Raw genomic sequence first — 15,355 nt, forward strand, 5'->3', positions numbered from 1 at the left:
TGGGAAGCTTTACCTTCCCAGCAGGTAGAGGCAGAGGCATGGGGGATGTGGGAGACAAGTGATTCTGATGCTCAACATGGGTGCTTGGCGCATCCACAGATAAGTCGAGAGACAGTGGGATGGAGTGGGCGGCGTGTTGGGATCGCCTCTGCCTCCGCCTGGTTCTGGTGCACAGGCGGAGGCAGAGGCGATCCCAACACGCCGCCCACTCCATCCCACTGTCTCTCGACTTATCTGTGGATGCCAAGAGGGAGACGTAGCTTTGTCTGCTTGCAAAGGAGAAGCTTTGAAACGGAGCTCCATTTCAAACTATCTCCTTTGCAAGCACACAAAGCTTTGAGTCTCTGTCATTTCTTCAGGCGAAAAGTGTTTGGTCGCCTATGGGGGTTTGGAGCAAATCGTTCCGTTCCCAAGTACTCCATAGGTGACCAAACACATTTTACCCAGATGGAGAAATGATGGAGACTCAGAGCTTGCAAAGGGGACGGTTTGAAATGGAGCGATTAGCTCCATTTTAAAGTGTCACCTTTGCAAGCAGACAAAGCTTTGTCTCCCTCTGGGCGAAAATAGTTTGGGAAGCTACCACTGGCACTGCCCTCTCCTTCCCACAGCCTCAATTAGGGCCAAACTCTCAGCACGCCCTGTCCCCACCCACCCTGCCAGGAGGGCAAAGAGCCCCTGTGAGGCTAGCATGAGCAGCACAGCACCCACAGTGGACAAGAAGTGTCTCAGCAGCAGCTGGGCCAGCAGGCAGGGCGGGTGGAGGCCAAGACATGCCAAGAGCTTTTGTCCGTTGCAGCCGCAGGCAAGCAGACAGTGGGGCAAGGGGGCAGGGCCAGTAGTAGCTATGCTCCCACTCCCATTGGCCCCTGCGCTCGCCACCTCCTGCACTTAAAAAAAATAAGTTTTCTCTGAAAGCCTGAGTGCCCAAAAGAAAATAAGACCAGGTCTTATTTTGGTGAAAACATGGTATGCATTTATAGTTTCAATGGTTTATTGTGATTAAGATATTGTGATATTATATATTTTTGCTCTTATCTGATTTTTTGATATGCATATCTTTATAACTTTAGTTTTGTATCTTTTTCCTTTTTTAAAATTAATACAATAGTTTATTTTGTTATATCTGTACTATCTGTATTGAAAGAGTTGGAAGTAATTTTAATATTATGTCACTTTGTAAATTTTCCCTAATGGTCCCCTTGCCCATCTTTCCCTTTTTGCTGTAATTTTGTATTTTAACTTTTTATTTTATTTTATTTCATTTTATGAAATTTAATAATTTTTTAAAAAAAATTAAATACCAAAGTACAATTTTATTTATTTATTAAGTGCATGGCAATGTTGCTATTCCAAGGCAGATTACAAATCTTAAGAACTAAAGGGGAAAAAAGGAAGCACATGATTAATAATGCTTGTTTATTCCATTTATATTAAAACATTAAAAACTTTCATTATAATTTATTTTTTTATTCCACACCCATTCTCTCTTTTCACCATTTGGCTGTTCATATAGTCACTGTTATATATATACATATATACATACATATATACATACATACATACATACATACATACATATATACCTATACCTATATTTCGTAAAACTCAAGGCAGCATACATAATGCCCCCATTTTCCAACAATAACAACCTTGTGAGCTGGTCAGGCCTGAGAAAGGAGATGAGAGCCAATTTGTTCTAATGGTTAAGGCAGCAGCTAGAAACTGGGAGATGGTAAATTTAAATCCTGCCTTAACGATGATAGGCACTGGGTGACCTTGAGCCAGTAACTCTCTCTCAGAGTGGTGGTTGTGGGTCAAATAGGAGGAAGGAGTATTAGATATGTTTGCCACTTTGAGTTATCTGTAAAAATAATAAAAGTGGAATAGAAATAAATAGATAATCCGAAGTTACCCATCCAGTTTTTACACTACATAATTTAGTTTCCACTCTAACATCTCATCCACTAAATCAAATAAGCTGTTGAGACATAAATCCCCCTCAGATTTTAAAAATGGTTGAAAATGCAAAAGATAATAGGCCTATTTCAGTTTTTGGGGACGGGACGTTATAAGCAGTTGCATACACATTTCTGAATTTTAATCATGGACACTTATTCAGTCTTTTCTGTTTATTAAGTTGTTTATTCTTTATTTCTCATACCCATCTAGTAACAAGCATTTTAATTTCAGTGAAAAATATATTCTATAGTTACTGCAAAATCTCTAGGTTACCTTGAGAGAATAGAATAACTTTTCCATTTGAAAAAGACTGAATACATACATCTTTCTCTTATTTAAATGTATTATTTTTGCCATTTTATTTGAATCAGTTTTTGAAAACAAATTCATTAATAATTTCCATATTTTCTATATAAGCTATTAACTTATTTGTCACACATGAACAGCTTCCATACAAATTGTTATCACAGATGTAATCACTCACCAATATCTAAATTTAATTATCTGTCTGGACAATTACAGTGGGGCACAGAATTATAGAGTTCAGTGAAACTTGCATGCTGTCAGATCCCTATCATGATACTGTCATTCAAGTGGGGAATGGACCCTGGATTCTTTTACTCACTTATTGCTCTCATCCTATTTTCCTATGCATTCTGTAATTCCTTAGTTTATAACTTTTACCTTTGCCAGGTGTCCACTATTTGAGCGGACAGTCCACTTTTTTCACATTATGTTCACTATTTTTTTTCACAAAATAGTGGACATTTTTTTATTCAAAAGCTTTATGATGAAATGGTACGTAATCTAAAGCTGTACAGTCTAAGAGAATAAGGATAGGAGAATCGCGTTTTGTCTTTTTTTTCATAAGTTAGAATGAGACAAAGATCGAATGCTCATTGCAATAATCACATTTTACACAATAGTGCAAAAAATGCATTAAAGCAGTTATCTTTTGATATCGAAAATGTAGTGCTGAAGGTTTTTGCCGAATTTTCGAATTCTGCGAAGAAACGAGAAGAGTTGAAATCATTTTTTGAGTTTTGCGAGTCAGAATTCCATGAAGTTTTGTGCCATGTTCCAACACCTTGGTTAAGTTTGTTTAAAGTGGTCAAAAGACTTCTTTTAAACTGGATACCTCTAAAATCGTATTTTATTTCTCTTGGATCTGATGAGTGCCATAAGGTTATCTGGAACCTTATTTCGGATCAGGAAAATGAACTCACAAAGGACAATGAACCAACAATTTCAGAATTGTATTTATATTTCACGCACTTCTTCATGTCAATAATGCAAGACACCCTACTGAAGCTGGAAAGCAAGAAAATTCTTGCATGTGATCTTCACATTATCATGTGTAAGCTGCGTGATTCTTTGCAAAAAAAATACGATGAGCAGTTTTTTGGAATGAAAGTTTTATTTGCCTTACGTAAAAAACATTTGCCTGAGAATGCCGTGCAAAAGTTCAAGAAAGAAGCCATCAACGTGTATCAAAGAGCCATTGCGTACCTAGAAAAGTGGTATAATTTCACCGATTCAGTATATGAGACGCTAAATTGTTTCAATCTAATTGATCGTAATAATCCTCCAACTTTAGAAGAAATGACGAACATCTGGTTATTATCACCATGGTGAGAAGAACTTCCACCCAACATTCTCTTCAATGAAATTTCTGCCTTAGAAGAAGTTTATGTTCATCTGCAGGGCGATTCATCCCTTGATAAGTGGACGTACTTTTTCAAGAAAGAGCCAGCTCCAAGTTTACTGAAACTGTTCCAGTATTGTGCATCAATTCCAGTATCAAATGCAAACGTTGAACAAATGTTCAGCATCATGGGAAATTTGTGGACTGACGAACGTAACCGACTGCTTGTACCATCAGTTCGAAGTGAACTTTGTATATTTTTTAATATTTCTCAAAGTTATACTGAAATTAAAGAATTATTCCTTAAACACAAAGAATTGATCAAAGCTGCGCAGTCAAATAAAAAATATACACGACAGCAAAGTAAAATGTAATTTAATATTTTACATATTATTATATTTGATGTTTTGAATTTTAAGTAAAGTTTTGAAGTGATTATTTTAATACGTGTTAAAATGTTTGTAAGAAAATATATAATTTAATTGTAATTTTTTTTAATTTTTTTACTATTTAACCTCCCCCCCCCCACTGCTTGTCCGCTATTTTTTGGAAGCAGACCTGGCAACCCTACCTGTCACCTATTCTGCTCTGTGCTTTGATTTATCTTGGGGGATGTACAAGGGGGTAGGGCCATCTGTTTTCTCTCAGTTTGGAAGCCTCAAAGAAGAAGTGCCTGGGAAGGACTCCTTATCTCATTCTCAGAATGACAGTTTCCACAACATCTTCAGACCTGTGGATTAGCTCATTCAAAATCAAACTGAGGGGTGGGATTTCTAACCACTTTATCCTAATGGAATTGCTTGGGGGGATCTCAGATCCTGCTTTGCATTGTCTTGCATTCGCTTCCTTCCTTTCTTTTTTTTTTTTTTTTTTTGTGAGTTAATTATTTTTTATTGGAAAACAAATATACAACTTGGAATGGATTTGAGGCAAGTTGTGCCATAAGCGGATTCTTTTTAAAATAAGTGGCTGAACAAACATTTTTAAAAGCATAGTATTTAAAAGCATTCACTTCCTTTCAGTAAAAGTTTCCTTTTGAAATGCTAAAGTTACATATGCATACATATGCAGAAATCTAGATAAATAGGCTCCTTTTAAACAATAGTTAATGCAAAATATGTTTGTCAAATCTATGCAGTTAGTTCAGCAAACCCATTTGCTTGATTAGCAACTATATGATCGCTAAATGTACTTTCATTTATAGAGATGCATAAATGTAATATATGAAGATTATTTGCATTATTGGAAAATGTTGAACAGTACTGTCCCTGCATAACATTGGAATCCATTTGTGTATCCTTATGTAGTAAAAGGGGATGTAATTATTGTTAACGTCTTGGAGTAATTATCTGAACCCTACCCAATAGTAGAAATTCCAGAATTAAGAATGTAACCTGGAGTGGAGGGATGGACTAACCGAGTGGAGGGATGGACTTAACTGTACATTGACCAATGTATGGGTGTTCTTCAATTTATGTCCTGTTGTTTTGACCATTCAGAATTTTGATGGCCTCACAACAAGTGCTTTATGACCAGTAAAGCAGTTCTGGCTGTTACAAAATGTTATAAATTGAGAACTATCAATGAACATTTCAATGAACATTTCATTGAACATTTCCTTTCTACCACTTTTAACCATCCCTTTTTTCCCCCAAGTTATCATCAAATATTTTTTAGAATTCTTCAGAAGTAAAATCTCTAAAAATAATCTCTTAAAGGAGTACAACAAATAGAATATTTTTTTATATGTTTTATATATATATAAAACAGTGACAATATGAGCAGCCAAATGGTGAAAACAGAGAATGGGTGTGGGATAAAAAATACACTATAATGAAGTTTTTTAATGTTTTTGTGGCAGATGGGCGGCTACTGGACACATACATTGCCTTCCTCCCAACTCCTGGGCATCTTGCTCTATTTAACATTTTCCATATCATATTAACTGTTTCTTAAGGTGTGGATAAGGAAAGCACTGTTGCCCAGCCTTTTTTCAGACATAACTTACACTCCCAAAAAGACAAGCTTAAAAACCTATATTATAGTGACAATGTACCGTATTTTTTGGACTATAAGATGCACCTTTTTCCCCAAAAAAAGAGGGTGGAAATCTGGGTGCATTTTATAATCCGAATGTAGCCCCCCCACCTGCCAGCCTCCACCCTTTGGACATTTTTGGCCTCCGTGCATCACATTTTTGGGCGGTTCCAGGCAGCGGGGATCTGGGTCGGGGCACAGCCTGAAGAATGAACCTCTTTGAGACAGTCTGGGTGGGGAATCTGCCCGGTGGCTTTGGTGAAAAAGGCAGGCCCCATGGTTCGCTCCTGCCCCCCCACCCTCTGGCCACCCAGCAGGCAGCTCAGGGCAGACAATGGCCATGATGACTTCACTCCCCAGAAATGTGAAGAGCTGCCATTGCCACCACTGCCTAAGCCCTCTCCATGCCCGGGAGCCCCTAAAGCAAAACATTCCTCCTTTCCAGCCACCGCCACCCATTGGCCTGATGCAATTCGCAGAGCTGCGTTTCAGGTGGCGGCCGGTTCCCCTGCAATGTGCTTCGGGGAGCCAGGGGGGGTTGATCGGTCGTTTGAAGGGGAGGGGGAAGATGCACACTCTTAACTCTGCATGCGCCATGGTCAGTGTAAGAGGAGCTGAGGGTGCTGATGCTCTGGCCCTCTGCCCCCCCTCAGGCTGCCCCTCCGACTTTCTCTCCCTGCAATGGCTGCTGCAGTAGCTGGATGAATCAACGCCCATCCCCAAAGCCATCAACAACACGACTTGTTTGTACTTCCACAGCAAGCTGCACCCAGATAAAATCTCCATAAAATCTCCACCGTCAAGCGGGTCTCGGAGGACATGGCTGACTACTTCTACTAGAGATACTGGGGAGGACCCAGACTGACAGATGGGGGTGAGGGGGGCTGGATGAGGCCAGCTTTGGCCCTGGCCTCCTTCTTGGTGTGATCCCCTCTGCTTTGGAGGGGGGGAAGGAGCAAGGAAGGAAAGGCAAAGGAATACCGGGCAGTTGGAACTGCTTACAGTATGATCTTGCAGAGAAGGGAAGGAGCCTTCCAGCTCTGCAGAAGGTGTGATCTCTCACACGGTTGCAAAGTTGGCATTGCATCTCACTGGTATGTTTGTCAGTTTGCCTCCATCCCCCCACCTCCACCCCGTCACACCTTCCCCAGCACTGTTTTCGGAGCTGCCTCTGGAGAGGTGAGGTGCGACCAAGGAATCCCCATTGGCAAAAGTGGCACCCACCCACAAAAGCTCAGGAAGATTGCTGGTGGTGGTGGTGGCTCCTCACATTCATTGCTGGGGAGTGAAGTCATCGTGGCCACTGTCTGCCCTGAGCTACCCGCTGGGCAGCCAAGGAGGGACCAGCTGCGAACCGTGGGGCCCACCTTGTTCGCCGAAGCCACCAGGCAGGTTCCCCACCCAGACCGTCCCGAAGAGGCTCATTCCTCAGGCTGTGCCCTGCCCTGCCCCCAAAGCATGTGAGGGCTCTCTTCGGAGAAAGCGAGTAGTTCCTGCGGATCGCAGGAGCACCCCAATAAGTTTTCCAGAAAAGAACTTCTCAGTAATCAACGCCCTCTTTCCCAGCCAAGTCTCTGAGGCACCTCTCGCTTGCAGGAGGAGGAGGACAGCGGCGTAAAGCAGTGCCACCTTAAATGCTGGTAGGCAGAGGCAGAATTCTTGTTTTCCTCCCCCAAAATTAAGGTGCGTCTTATACTCTGGTGCATCTTTTTTTTTTTATTAAAAAGTTTTATAAGAAATACAAACAAATTTTCTCCCCCCCACCCTTCCCCTTCCCCACATAAATTATACATTTTCTTATACATAAGAAATCCTCCATATATATGTTTCCCTTAAAGAAAGCATTAAAATAAAACATTTTAATTATATTCATATTCGGAGTTGCTCTTCTCCTTCTTCCCTCATTCCACAACAAACCTTCTTCTCCTCCTCCTTCCCTCCCTCCTCTTCCCTCCTACCTCTTCTCCCACCTCATCCTACTTCCTTTCCCTTTCCCCCACTTCTCTCTTCTTTTCCCCCTTCTCGCCTTCACTCCTACTCCTGTCCCCTTCCCTTCCCTTCCTCCTCTCCTCTCCCTCCCTCTCCTCTTCCTACCCCCTCCTCCTCTCTCCTTTCTAACTTCTTTGCTGTGAAATATTTTCCTCCTTTAGTATCTGAGCAACTCGTATATTCTAGAATACACTTTCTTCTGCTAAGACATTTCTCTAATCATCATTTCCCCCCACTCCCTTATCCCCCCCTCCCCACCCCACCCCTGACTTCCCAGAGCAAACACAGGGTATAGCATCTAACAAACATATGCTAAAATAAACTAACAAATTATAAAGTTCAAAGCTCCCACATGTTCTTTAACTCCCTTTGCTCCAATTCAACAACCTCCCTTTTATAAATTCTCAATACCAATTAAATTAAATTCATTCTTCCTACTTATATAGAAAAAAAAGAAAAAAAACCTTTTTCTTAATGCATAATCCGATACTTTAGCAGTCTTACAAACAATAAAAATCATGAATAAATTCCATTTCTATACCAGAAAAAAAATTTTCATCTTAAAATCTTGCACATTTTATCTCATATATCTTTTAAAATAATATAGTCTAATGTTAAGCATTTTAAAAATCTCTTAATACCTTTAAAACACTTATTTACCAAATATAAATTTCAGAATCTATAGGAGGGTATCTTTCAATTTTTTAATTAACCGTCTTAATACCTCTAACTTTTAAAAGAACAACCCTTAACTATCCAAAACTAATTATCAGTTTACAATAAAATTCTGAGTTTAACATTAATCCTCTTCGCTTCAAAGGGTTAGACATCCTAAAAGCTTATACAATTTATCTCATATATCTTGTAGAATAATATAACCTTATGTTAAACATTTTAAAAATCTTTTAATACCATTAAAACACATATTTGCCCGTTGCCAATTTCAAAATCCACAGGAGAATATCTCTCTTAATCTTCTGTTCTTCACTTCTTTTTGTATTTTTTCCAATCCTTTTTTTAAATAAATTCTTTCAACAATCCCCCCAGTTTTATTTTGGAAACTTTTAAAATAGTGATTTGAGGTTGATGTTTCTGAAATACTCGCTCTCTTCTTGAAGTCAGATTTTCTAACTTAAAATCCTCATCTCGTCTCTTCTGGTTTGTATAATCATTCAATCCATTTCTTTGTCCATATAGCCAAAATTTGTTGCCATAAAGATTGCCAGCTTGCAATAAAGAAACCATTTGTTGCTTTTCTGTCATTGGAATGGAAACGTCCACCAGATCCTTTGTTTCAGCTGTACCAGCCAATCTCTTAATCCTGTCCATCTCCTGATCTTCCAAAAACAAATTCTTCTGAATAATTTCCTGCTTATACTCCTTATCCTCCATTAGGAGGATAACGAGATAGCAAATACGGAAGAAGAGATATCCCAAGAGCAAATTACTAGGGAAGACATAGAAGAGGAGAAGAAAAAGGAGGATACTGAGGAAAGAGGGAAAAAATCAAGGCCAGTGAGAGCAGTAACTTTAAAAGGTAAATAAGAACAAGAGTCTAGAAACTAATTTCAGGAATGAACGATACCAAGATCATATCGGTAAATGTGAATGGATTAAACGATTACAAAAAAAAGAAGGATAATACTGTCGAAATTGGTGAAACAAAATCCCGATATTATCTGCATCCAAGAGGTCCATATAAAAAAAGATGAAGCCGAATATTTAAATTACTGTAAATTTGGTAAAGTATTTTCCTCACTAGCTGAGAAAAGGAAAAGGGGGGTTGCTATCTATGTTAAGAAAGGAATAACGGCAGAATGTAAATATAAAGATGAAAAAGGGAGAATACTCATAGTTGAAATAATGAGAGGTAACTCTAGACTGTTATTAGTAGGGGTTTATGCACCGAATAAAAAACAAGGGAAATTCTATAGGAAACTGCAGGAACAGTTGGCAAATTGGGCACATCTTGAAATATGTATGCTAGGGGATTTTAATGGAATTGTAGATCCAAAGCTTGATTATAAGTGCGATATAACCAAAAAGAATAAAAGACCTCCCTTACCAAAGATTTTCTTTGATTTGGTGGATGAGATAAATTTAATTGACATGTGGCGTACCTTACACCCCCAGGACAGACAATATACATTTTACTCCATCCCACAGAACTCCTGGTCCAGAATCGATATGGTTTGGGTTACTAGAAAATTGGCATTAGAAATCAAGAAAGTTAACATGGGCATCAATACTTGGGCAGATCATAAGCTCCTTGAAATCAGTTGGTCCCATGATACGAAGAAAATACAACAGAGATGGAGCTTAAGGACCAATCTCCTAAATGAAAAAGAGTTCACACTCAAATTGAATGAAGAAATCAAACGCTTCTTCTTAGAAAATGGAAATCGAGGGACAGCCAAAGAAATTGTGTGGGACACTATGAAGGCCTATGTCAGAGGAGTAGCCATCTCATATACTGCCTTTAAAAATAAGGAAAAAAGAAAGAATAGAGAAGAACTTACTCAAAAATTATTACAAACTGAGGCTGAATTACAGCAACGACCGGGAGATGAGGCAACGAAACAACAGTGGTTGATGATGAGACATAGACTGAATCTATTGGACCAGGAGGAGGTAGCTCAAAAAATAAGAAGATCTAAGCACTATTGTTTCGAGAACGCTAACAAGTCGGGGAGATGGCTGGCATATAAATTAAAAAAAGAGAAGGAAAAAAACCAAATACTAGCCTTAGAAGATCCACAGGGCATCCTGTTGACGAAGGAAGAAGACAAATTAGAAAGCATAAGAAAATTTTATGAATGTCTTTACAAAAATGAAGGAATTGAGTTAAACAAGGTAGAACAGTATTTGTTGGAAGCCAACCTTCCTCAAATTCCGGAAGAAGAAAAGGAAATGTTAAATGGGAAGATCACCATAGGGGAGTTAAAAATCGCCTTATCCAAAATAAAGAAGAATAAAACCCCAGGCCCTGATGGTCTCCCCGGAGAATTATATCAAAAATTTGATGACGCTCTGAAATTGGAATTGTTAGAAATTCTAAATGGTGTTATTGCTGGCATAACAATCCCAGACTCCTGGAGGGAAGCGTACCTGACGATCATTCTGAAAGAAGGTGCCGACCCGAAGCAGATTTCCAACTATAGACCTATCTCACTGCTTAACGCAGATTACAAATTATTTATGACTATAATAGCGGAGAGATTCAAGAAAATTTTAAATAGATGGATACATAAGGATCAAAATGGTTTTCTCCCAGGGAGACAGATTAGAGACAATTTGAGAACAGTTTTAAATACCATTGAATATTATGAACAATACCCTGGAAAACAGATGGCTTTAATGTTTGTTGATGCCCAAAAGGCATTCGACAATTTGAATTGGACCTTCATGATAAACCAAATAGATCTAATGGGATTCGGGACTAACTTTAGGAGGATGATAGAGAATATTTACCAAAACCAGAGGGCAAATATATTAGTTAACGGAGACAGAACCCAGACATTTCAGATCCAAAGAGGAGTCAGGCAGGGATGTCCCCTATCCCCCTTACTTTACATTCTAGCATTAGAGGTCTTACTTAGAAGGATTAGAACTAATGAAAATATCAAAGGCTTGAAGATTAGGAAGGAAATATTTAAAACACAGGCTTTTGCGGATGACGTTGCCTTCATATTAGAAGACCCATTAGACACCGGCCCAAAATTAATGCAGGAAGTTCAGAATTATGGAGAAGTCGCGGGCCTTAAACTTAATAAGAACAAAACCAAAATAATTGTGAAAAATATGACGAACCCACAAACGAAAGAATTAGAAGATTTATTAGGCCTCCAGGTAGTTAAGAAGATAAAATATCTGGGAATATGGATTACGGCGAGACTCTCTTCATTAAAAGATGATAACTATATCCCTTTATTGCAGAAAACTAATCAAGACCTTGATAGGTGGAGGAGGCTTAAATTGTCCCTGACTGGTAAAATTGCGGCGATCAAAATGAATATTTTACCGAAATTTCTATTTCTATTTCAAAATATACCGATATCACTAGATAAAAAAAAATTTTTGGATCTGAATAAACATATCAGGAATTTTTTGTGGGAGGGTAAGAAATCGAGGATTTCTTTCAAGACACTTCAAGGGAAAAGAAATTTGGGAGGGTTCGGGCTCCCTGACTGGGAATCATATCAAAAGGTGGCAAAAATAATTTGGATAAAGGAGTGGATCAAATTACAAGAAGGTAGAATCTTGACACTAGAAGGACACGATCTCCTTGAAGGATGGCACGCTTATCTCTGGGACATAAAGGATAGGAAGAAAACTCATTTCTATAAACATAAAATTAGAGAAACATTGATCCGTACGTGGCTGGAAATTAGACAGAAGATATATACCAAGGTTCCTAGCTGGTTGTCGATTATGGATGCTCTAGTGGCCCCAAATAGAAGAGAGAACTATAAAATGGGCACATATAAGGATATCTTGGATGAAGAAGGGAAGCTCAAGCCCTTGGAAGTGCTGAGGGACCAGGGGTTTATTCTGGATTGGTGGAAATATCTTCAGATCAAGTCTAGATTTCAAGAAGATAGAGATAAACGTGGTATTGAAATGAAATATGGATATTTTGACAAAATTATTTGGGGACCAGATAAGAAAATGCTATCGAAAATCTATAACTTTATATTAGATGAGGATAGAGCTGAGAAGATAGCTAAAAATCAGCTAAGCATTTGGGAGAAAAATTTAGGATATGGCCTTAATTTCAATGACTGGGAGATAGCTTGGAACAGAAATCTCAAAATAACGAAATCGGTAACATTCAGGGAAAATCACTACAAAATGCTGCATAGGTGGTACCTAGCCCCGGACAGGCTGGCCAAAATATTTCCAAATTCTTCTGCTTTATGTTGGAAATGTGGAAAGACGGTCGGCACCTTTTACCATCTGTGGTGGACTTGCCCTGAGACCAAAAAGTTTTGGTTAAAGATCCAACACTGGCTCTCAGAAATAATGGGACAAGAGATAGCCCTGGCCCCGGAATCCTTCCTCCTAGGTATGATTGAAGATGGCCTTGACAACAATAAAACCCAATTGGCAATTCAAATTATTACTGCGGCTAGATTAGCCTTTGCGAAACTCTGGAAATCCAACTCTACCCCCTCTGAAGAAGCATTAATAAATAAAATTCTAGAGTGCGCAGAGATGGCTAAATTGACGAGCGAGCTAAAAAATGAAGAGAACTTCAAGTACTATGAAATATGGGGAATTTGGTATAACTGGTTAAAGAATAGGATAAAAATATGATAATAGGCTATGATTTGTTAGACACCCGAAATGGACTTAATTGTATAGAAATGTAGAGAATTGTATAGAACTGTATATTGTATAGCTATGGATGAAATTCAGTTAATGTTTGATCTATGAAATGTGTAAACATTGCACCTCGGATCAAGATTGTGATTGTACATTGTCTTTTTAAAAAATTGGAAAATTCAATAAAGTATTTAAAAAAAAAAAAAATTCCTGCTTATAATTTCCCAAGCTATTTTTTGAAAAAGCCCTTTCGATTGTATTCAGCAGGGCTGAAGTAAAAAAGTCTAGAAGTTCTTGAAAAGCCTGGACAGTCACGGCTTGGGAATTTGCTGATTCACCAGCCCTGTTGTCAGCCATATTTCAGCTACTTTGTATTTATCCAGCTATCAGGACAACAATTCAACTTTTTTCCACACAGTATAAAGACCAGATTTTAGTTAAAATCAGAACCAAATTCTTTTCCTCAATACCAAATTCTTTCCATGGACGCTTCCCCTTTAAAACTTTCTCTTAGGGTGTAATCCAGTAGCTGTAAAGTGTTAACAAGCCTTAATGAGCGCTTCCCCTGGTAGTTTCTTCCTCCCGCCCTCAGGCGCCATTTTCTGCATATTAAAGCGGAGTTAAAGTGTTACTTGCAAATTTCCTTTTGTTTTCTCCTGATTTGCTCCGTCTGCGATTGAAGTAAAGATGTTAAAAATCCCCCCTGTTGATTTTTCTGCAGATTCTGGTTGCAGCTTCTAGCTCCGCTTCAGCGGAGTCGTTTCAGGTCCGGAGTGGCTTGACAGGCTTCAATAGGGAGCCCACACCCTTTGCGCCCCAGGATTTCTCCTAGCGCACTTGGGGGGGCTCTACCCCCGCCTGTCGACTCTTCTCTCTCCCCTTTGCCCGGGGAGAGGGTTCCAAACCTCCAGACAGCAGTTTTTCGGCTGTTCTGGGGCTTTTACGGAACCAGAGAACGGGCGCTCAAAAAAGAGCGTCTTCAAAGCTGCGGAGCCAGGCAGGAAGCCTACTCTGGTGCATCTTATACTCCAAAAAATACGGCATTTCTGAGAGTTGTCAGTTTGATTTCTGTCATTAATAAAGATCAAATCCGACTTCTGGTTTGGTTCCCGTCACCGCCAGACGGTCTTTTTTCGGACCGCCAGCCCCGTCGCCTGTAAAGAGCCGCTTTCAGAAAGGAGAAGCGGCTTGGATAACTCCGAATCCTTAAGGAATCGAGAGAAGAGCCGGCGAGACTAGGTAGAGCCCCTGCGAAGCCCCCAGACTGCTTTTTTTGCTTCTGGGGAGGAAACAGGTGAGGCTCCCTATCCAGCTCGCCGAGGCTCCAGACTTCGGAGGCAATTCTACACATCGTAGAACAAGACGGCGGGACCAGCCTTGCAAGCAAAAACAAAGAGTATTTTTCAAAAGAACAGGGTGAAATTGGGACTTGAACTTCAAAACAGCAAGTATTTGTGTTAGCCCTGTGATTAAATTTAAGTGAAAGATTGAAAGTTTCCTGAAAATGGCGCCCGGCTTCAGCTTTAGTGAAAGCTGAAAGCGAAAGTGGATTTGCATAGTCATTTTAATATGCTACAAAGTAATACTGTCTGCAACAAGTGAAGAGAAAGGGAAATTTTTTTTAAATAAGCCTGATTCTGACTTAACTTTATCTTCAACTTGACTAAACCTGGGGGAATTTTTTAGAGGATTCTGTGGAGGAAGAAAGGGAAAAAAGACTTCCTACTTTGAAAAAGTTAGACTACGTGGCAGAATGGCCTCAAAACAGACAAAGCAAGAAGTGAAGGCAGCAGGGGGGGGGAATCTCCCACGCACAAGCCGCAACAACAGCCTCCTAGTCAGCAGAGCCAGAGAAAGGAGATTGATCTTGAAAATTTAAAAGAGTTTATTGCTCAGGCTTTGATGAGGCAAGATGAAAATATGGATGAAAAATTTAAAAGATCTCAACAGGAAATTAAGCAGGAGATTAAAGAAATCAAAGGGATGGTTCAAGAAAAATATGATAAGGTGACTAAAAAGTTAATGACAGTGGTGACTGGCCTGTCAGATGCAGTTTTGCAAACTGATAAAAAAGTGGAGGAACTTAGATTGGAAGTAGATAGCAAAATGAAGGAGGCGGATCATAAAATCTTTAATGCTGATAATAAAATGCAAAGGATTGAAAATGAGATGACAATGATGCAATTTAGATCTATGGAATTTGCTATAAAACTTAGAGGCATAAGGGAGAATAGCAGAGAAGACCTGAGAAAGATCTGTGCTGATGCTTTAGCTGTGATGTTAAAGATCAGCCCTGAAGAGATTTTTTGCAAGATGGACAAAGTCTACAGAGTGAATTCTTGGGTGACTAAACAAAGACAATTGCCTAGAGATGTGGTGATATATTTTACAGATAGA

The sequence above is a fragment of the Pantherophis guttatus genome, chromosome 4, assembly GCF_059756535.1.
Source record: "Pantherophis guttatus breed Tessera chromosome 4, ASM5975653v1, whole genome shotgun sequence".
Classification (NCBI taxonomy): domain Eukaryota; kingdom Metazoa; phylum Chordata; class Lepidosauria; order Squamata; family Colubridae; genus Pantherophis; species Pantherophis guttatus.